The following is an 8448-nucleotide window of genomic DNA, read 5'->3' as shown; positions in this document are numbered from 1 at the left end:
TGCAACCTGTGCAATATCGAAGGTATGGGTCAAGAGATGTGGCTAACTAATGTGATGACCATATATGGTCATGTGACTTCATTAAATATGCATAATTGAATTATCTCAAACACTGTTACAGACATGAACATGCAACCTGTGCAAAATCGAAGCTGTGGGACATGAGATGTGAGTAACTAATGTGATGACCGTATATGGTCATGTGACGTCATTAAATATGCATAATTGTAATATCTCAAGCAGAATCACAGATAGAGACATGCAACCTATGCAATATCGAAGCTATGAGACAAGAGATGTGGCTAACTAATGTGATGACCATATATGGTCATGTAATTTCATCAAATATGCATAAATGTAATAACTCAAGCACTGTTACAGATTGGAACATGCAACCAGTGCAATATTGAAGCTATTGCACAACAGAAGTCACTAACATATCCGATGACCATATATAGTCATGTGACCTCATCAAATAAGCATAAATGTAATAACTCAAGCACTATTACAGACGGGAACATGCAACCTGTGCAATATCAAATCTATGGAAGAAGAGATGTGACTAACTAATGTGATGACCATATATGGTCATGCGACCTCATCAAATATGCATAAATGTTATATTTGAAACACAGTAACAGATAGAAACACACAACCTGTGCAATATCGAAGCTATGAGACAAGATATGTGACTAACACATCTGATGCCCATACACAGTCATGTGACATCACTAAATATGCATAAATGTAATAACTCAAGCACTGTTACAGACGGGAACATGCAACCTGTGCAATATCGAATCTATGGAAAAAGAGATGTGACTAACTAATGTGATGACCACATATGGTCATGTGACCTCATCAAATATGCATAAAAATTGCAATATCTCAAGCACTGTTACAGATAGGAAAATGCAACCAATGCAATATTGAAGTTATTGCACAACAGAGCTGACAAAAACATCCGATGACCATATATGGTCATGGGACATCATTAAATATGCAAGATTGTAATACCTTAAGCACTGTTACAGACAGGAACATGCAACATGTTTAGTATGAAGGCCATGCAATTTCCTTTAATATATTATTGTCAATGATGCTGATTTTGGAACGCTGCTAATAAGTCAGTGGGCTCGAAACCCGACATTGCTGCAACGCAGCTATATTTAGGGTTTCGAGCCCATTTGGTCGAAACCCTATTGAAATTGTTCCGTTTATTATTATTATTATGATTCCGCCTAAATTTTTGGTCACGCTTTATGTCAATGCTGTTGGACCGATCAGCTCCATACTTGCCACAATGGTAAAGCTGGATGAGATCTGGTGCATATCCTAAGTTCAGACACATAGGTCACATGACCAGGCCGCCATCTTGGATTAAAGACGAAATTTTCAATGCCGAATTGCACACCTTTCTGAGGGTCTGAGTGCTCCAAATTTATTATGGCAGTAGCATTGGGAGAAGGGCTACAAATTTCATCAAAAAAAACTTTAGCGGTCACGTGACTAATTTTTTTCTAGAATTTTTTTAATTTTGTTTTGCATCTCATTTGCATAATTTTCGACTAATCAACTAACCCTGAATAACTTTGAAAGATCATATGACATAGTATTTAATTCCAAAATATGAAGTCCAGGCGATAAGCCGTTTTTTATAAGAAGATTTTAGAATGTTTTTTCATATTTTTTTTTGTTCTTTTATATGGTCACGTGACCTCATTTTATAGACATAATTGCAATATCTCAAGCACTGTTACAGATAGGAACATGCAACCAGTGCAATATTGAAGTGATGGTACATGAAATTCTACTAACAAACAAGATGACCATATATGGTCATGTGATCTCATTACATATGCATAAATGTAATATATCAAGCATTCTAACAGATAGGGACATGCAACCTGTGCAATATCGAAGCTATAAGACACGAGATGTGACTAACTAATGTGATGACCATATATGGTCATGTGACTTCATCAAATATGCATAAATGTAATAACTCAAGCACAGTTACAGACGGGAACATGCAACCAGTGCAATATTGAAGTGATGGTACATGAAATTTTACTAACAAACAAGATGACCATATATGGTCATGTGACCTCATTGAATATGCATAAATGTAATATATCAAGCACTGCAAGAGTTAGGGACATGCAACCTGTGCAATATCGAAGCTGTGGGACATGAGATGTGAGTAACTAATGTGATGACCGTATATGGTCATGTGACGTCATTAAATATGCATAATTGTAATATCTCAAGCAGAATCACAGATAGAGACATGCAACCTATGCAATATCGAAGCTATGAGACAAGAGATGTGGCTAACTAATGCGATGACCATATATGGTCATGTAATTTCATCAAATATGCATAAATGTAATAACCCAAGCACTGGTACAGATAGGAACATGCAACCAGTGCAATATTGAAGCTATTGCACAACAGAAGTGACTAACACATCCGATGACCATATATGGTCATGTGACCTCATCAAATATGCATAAATGTTATATCTCAAGCACTGTTACAGATAGGAACATGCAACCAGTGCAATATTGAAGCTATTGCACAACAGAAGTCACTAACATATCCGATGACCATATATGGTCATGTGACCTCATCAAATCAGCATAAATGTAATAACTCAAGCACTATTACAGACGGGAACATGCAACCTGTGCAATATCGAATCTATGGAACAAGAGATGTGACTAACTAATGTGATGACCATATATGGTCATGTGACCTCATCAAATATGCATAAATGTTATATTTGAAACACAGTAACAGAAAGAAACACACAACCTGTGCATTATCGAAGCTATGAGACAAGATATGTGACTAACACATCTGATGCCCATACACGGTCATGTGACATCATTAAATATGCATAAATGTAATAACTCAAGCACTGTTACATACGGGAACATGCAACCTGTGCAATATCGAATCTATGGAACAAGAGATGTGACTAACTAATGTGATGACCACATATGGTCATGTGACCTCATCAAATATGCATAAATGTTACATCTCAAGCACTGTTACAGATAGGAAAATGCAACCAATGCAATATTGAAGTTATTGCACAACAGAGCTGACAAAAACATCCGATGACCATATATGGTCATGGGACATCATTAAATATGCAAGATTGTAATACCTTAAGCACTGTTACAGACAGGAACATGCAACATGTTTAGTATGAAGGCCATGCAATTTCCTTTAATATATTATTGTCAATGATGCTGATTTTGGAACGCTGCTAATAAGTCAGTGGGCTCGAAACCCGACATTGCTGCAACGCAGCTATATTTATTATTAGGGTTTCGAGCCCATTTGGTTGAAACCCTTTTGTAATTGTTCCGTTTATTATTATTATTATTAGGGTTTCGAGCCCATTTGGTCGAAACCCTTTTGTAATTGTTCCGTTTATTATTATTATTATTATTATTATTATTATTATTCTTCCGCCTAAATTTTTGGACACGCTTTATGTCAACACCGTTGGACCAATCAGTTTCATACTTGCCACAATGGTAAAGCTGTATGAGATCTGGTGCATATCCTAAGTTCAGACACATAGGTCACATGACCAGGCCGCCATCTTGGATTAAAGGCGAAATTTTCAATGCCGAATTGCGCACCTTTCTGAGGGTCTGAGTGCTCCAATTTTTTTATGATAGTAGCAGTGATACAAGGGCTACAAATTTCATCAAAAAAAACTTTAGCGGTCACGTGACTTTTTTTTTTAGAATTTTTTTAAATTTTGTTTTGCATCTCATTTGCATAATTTTCGACAAATCAACCAACCCTGCATAACTTTGAAAGATCATATGACATAGTATTTAATTCCAAAATATTGAGTCCAGGCGATAAGCCGTTTTTTATAAGAAGATTTTAGAATGTTTTTCCATATTTTTTTGTTCTTTTACATGGTCACGTGACCTCATTTTTTAGACATAATTGCAATATCTCAAGCACTGTTACAGATAGGAACATGCAACCAGTGCAATATTGAAGTGATGGTACATGAAATTCTACTAACAAACAAGATGACCATATATGGTCATGTGATCTCATTAAATATGCATAAATGTAATATATCAAGCACTGTTACAGATAGGGACATGCAACCTGTGCAATATCGAAGCTATAAGACACGAGATGTGACTAACTCATGTGATGACCATATATGGTCATGTGACTTCATCAAATATGCATAAATGTAATAACTCAAGCACAGTTACAGACGGGAACATGCAACCAGTGCAATTTTGAAGTGATGGTACATGGAATTCTACTAACAAACAAGATGACCATATATGGTCATGTGATCTCATTAAATATGCCTGAATGTAATATATCAAGCACCTTTACAGATAGGAACATGCAACCTGTGCAATATCGAAGCTATGGGCCAAGAGATGTGACTAACTAATGTGATGACCATATATGGTCATGTGACCTCATCAAATATGCATAAATGTTATATTTGAAACACAGTAACAGATAGAAACACACAACCTGTGCAATATCGAAGCTATGAGACAAGATATGTGACTAACTAATGTGATGACCACATATGGTCATGTGACCTCATCAAATATGCATAAATGTTATATCTCAAGCACTGTTACAGATAGGAAAATGCAACCAATGCAATATTGAAGTTATTGCACAACAGAGCTGACAAAAACATCCGATGACCATATATGGTCATGGGACATCATTAAATATGCAAGATTGTAATACCTTAAGCACTGTTACAGACAGGAACATGCAACATGTTTAGTATGAAGGCCATGCAATTTCCTATAATATATTATTGTCAATGATGCTGATTTTGGAACGCTGCTAATAAGTCAGTGGGCTCGAAACCCGACATTGCTGCAAAGCAGCTATATTTATTAGGGTTTCGAGCCCATTTGGTCGAAACCCTATTGTAATTGTTCCGTTTATTAGGGTTTCGAGCCCATTTGGTCGAAACCCTTTTGTAATTGTTCCGTTTATTATTATTATTATTATTATTATTATTATTATTCTTCCGCCTAAATTTTTGGTCACGCTTTATGTCAACGCCGTTGGACCGATCAATTCAATACTTGCCACAATGGTAAAGCTATATGAGATCTGGTGCATATCCTAAGTTCAGACACGTAGGTCACATGACCAGGCCGCCATCTTGGATTAAAGGCGAAATTTTCAATGCCGAATTGCGCACCTTTCTGAGGGTCTGAGTGCTCCAATTTTTTTATGATAGTAGCAGTGCGACAAGGGCTACAAATTTCATCAAAAAAAACTTTAGCGGTCACGTGACTTTTTTTTATAGAATTTTTTTAAATTTTGTTTTGCATCTCATTTGCATAATTTTCGACAAATCAACTAACCCTGAATAACTTTGAAAGATCATATGACATAGTATTTAATTCCAAAATATGGAAGTCCAGGCGAAAAGCCGTTTTTTATAAGAAGATTTTAGAATGTTTTTTCATATTTTTTGGTTCTTTTATATGGTCACGTGACCTCATTTTATAGACATAATTGCAATATCTCAAGCACTGTTACAGATAGGAACATGCAACCAGTGCAATATTGAAGTGATGGTACATGAAATTCTACTAACAAACAAGATGACCATATATGGTCATGTGATCTCATTAAATATGCATAAATGTAATATATCAAGCACTGTTACAGATAGGGACATGCAACCTGTGCAATATCGAAGCTATAAGACACGAGATGTGACTAACTAATGTGATGACCATATATGGTCATGTGACTTCATCAAATATGCTTAAATGTCATAACTCAAGCACAGTTACAGACGGGAACATGCAACCAGTGCAATATTGAAGGGATGGTACATGAAATTTTATTAACAAACAAGATGACCATATATGGTCATGTGACCTCATTGAATATGCATAAATGTAATATATCAAGCACTGCAAGAGTTAGGGACATGCAACCTGTGCAATATCGAAGGTATGGGTCAAGAGATGTGACTAACTAATGTGATGACCATATATGGTCATGTGATTTCATTAAATATGCATAATTGAATTATCTCAAGCACTGTTACAGACATGAACATGCAACCTGTGCAAAATCGAAGCTGTGGGACATGAGATGTGAGTAACTAATGTGATAACCGTATATGGTCATGTGACGTCATTAAATATGCATAATTGTAATATCTCAAGCAGAATCACAGATAGAGACATGCAACCTATGCAATATCGAAGCTATGAGACAAGAGATGTGGCTAACTAATGTGATGACCATATATGGTCACGTAATTTCATCAAATATGCATAAATGTAATAACTAAAGCACTGTTACAGATAGGAACATGCAACCAGTGCAATATTGAAGCTATTGCACAACAGAAGTGACTAACACATCCGATGACCATATATGGTCATGTGATCTCATCAAATAAGCATAAATGTAATAAATCAAGCACTATTACAGACGGGAACATGCAATCTGTGCAATATCGAATCTATGGAACAAGAGATGTGACTAACTAATGTGATGACCATATATGGTCATGTGACCTCATCAAATATGCATAAATGTTACATCTCAAGCACTGTTACAGATAGGAACATGCAACCAATGCAATATTGAAGTTATTGCACAACAGAGCTGACAAAAACATCAGATGACCATATATGGTCATGGGACATCATTAAATATGCGAGATTGTAATACCTTAAGCACTGTTACAGACAGGAACATGTAACATGTTTAGTATGAATGCCATGCAATTTCCTTTAATATATTATTGTCAATGATGCTGATTTTGGAACGCTGCTAATAAGTCAGTGGGCTCGAAACCCGACATTGCTGCAACGCAGCTATATTTATTATTATTATTATTATTATTATTATTATTCTTCCGCCTAAATTTTTGGTCACGCTTTATGACAACACCGTTGGACCGATCAGTTCCATACTTGCCACAATGGTAAAGCTGTATGAGATCTGGTGCATATCCTAAGTTCAGACACATAGGTCACATGACCAGGCCGCCATCTTGGATTAAAGGCGAAATTTTCAATGCCGAATTGCGCACCTTTCTGAGGGTCTGAGTGCTCCAATTTTTTTATGATAGTAGCAGTGCGACAAGGGCTACAAATTTCCTCAAAAAAAACTTTAGCGGTCACGTGACTTTTTTTTTTAGAATTTTTTTAAATTTTGTTTTGCATCTCATTTGCATAATTTTCGACAAATCAACTAACCCTGAATAACTTTGAAAGATCATATGACATAGTATTTAATTCCAAAATATGGAAGTCCAGGCGAAAAGTCGTTTTTTATAAGAAGATTTTAGAATGTTTTTTCATATTTTTTTGTTCTTCTTTATGGTCACGTGACCTCATTTTATAGACATAATTGCAATATCTTAAGCACTGTTACAGTTAGGAACATGCAACCAGTGCAATATTGAAGTGATGGTACATGGAATTCTACTAACAAACAAGATGACCATATATGGTCATGTGATCTCATTAAATATGCATAAATGTAATATATCAAGCACTGTTACAGATAGGGACATGCAACCTGTGCAATATCGAAGCTATAAGACACGAGATGTTACTAACTAATGTGATGACCATATATGGTCATGTGACTTCATCAAATATGCATAAATGTAATAACTCAAGCACAGTTACAGACGGGAACATGCAACCAGTGCAATATTAAAGTGATGGTACATGAAATTTTACTAACAAACAAGATGACCATATATGGTCATGTGACCTCATTGAATATGCATAAATGTAATATATCAAGCACTGCAAGAGTTAGGGACATGCAACCTGTGCAATATCGAAGGTATGGGTCAAGAGATGTGACTAACTAATGTGATGACCATATATGGTCATGTGACTTCATTAAATATGCATAATTGAATTATCTCAAGCACTGTTACAGACATGAACATGCAACCTGTGCAAAATCGAAGCTGTGGGACATGAGATGTGAGTAACTAATGTGATGACCGTATATGGTCATGTGATGTCATTAAATATGCATAATTGTAATATCTCAAGCAGAATCACAGATAGAGACATGCAACCTATGCAATATCGAAGCTATGAGACAAGAGATGTGGCTAACTAATGTGATGACCATATATGGTCATGTAATTTCATCAAATATGCATAAATGTAATAACTCAAGCACTGTTACAGATAGGAACATGCAACCAGTGCAATATTGAAGCTATTGCACAACAGAAATGACTAACACATCCGATGACCATATATGGTCATGTGACCTAATCAAATATGCATAAATGTTATATCTCAAGCACTGTTACAGATAGGAACATGCAACCAGTGCAATATTGAAGCTATTGCACAACAGAAGTCACTAACATATCCGATGACCATATATGGTCATGTGACCTCATCA

Source organism: Saccoglossus kowalevskii, chromosome 14 (genome assembly GCF_978046115.1).
Source record: "Saccoglossus kowalevskii chromosome 14, keSacKowa6.1, whole genome shotgun sequence".
Taxonomy (NCBI): domain Eukaryota; kingdom Metazoa; phylum Hemichordata; class Enteropneusta; family Harrimaniidae; genus Saccoglossus; species Saccoglossus kowalevskii.
The sequence above is the reverse complement of the archived record's forward strand: the minus strand, read 5'-3'. Positions refer to the sequence as shown.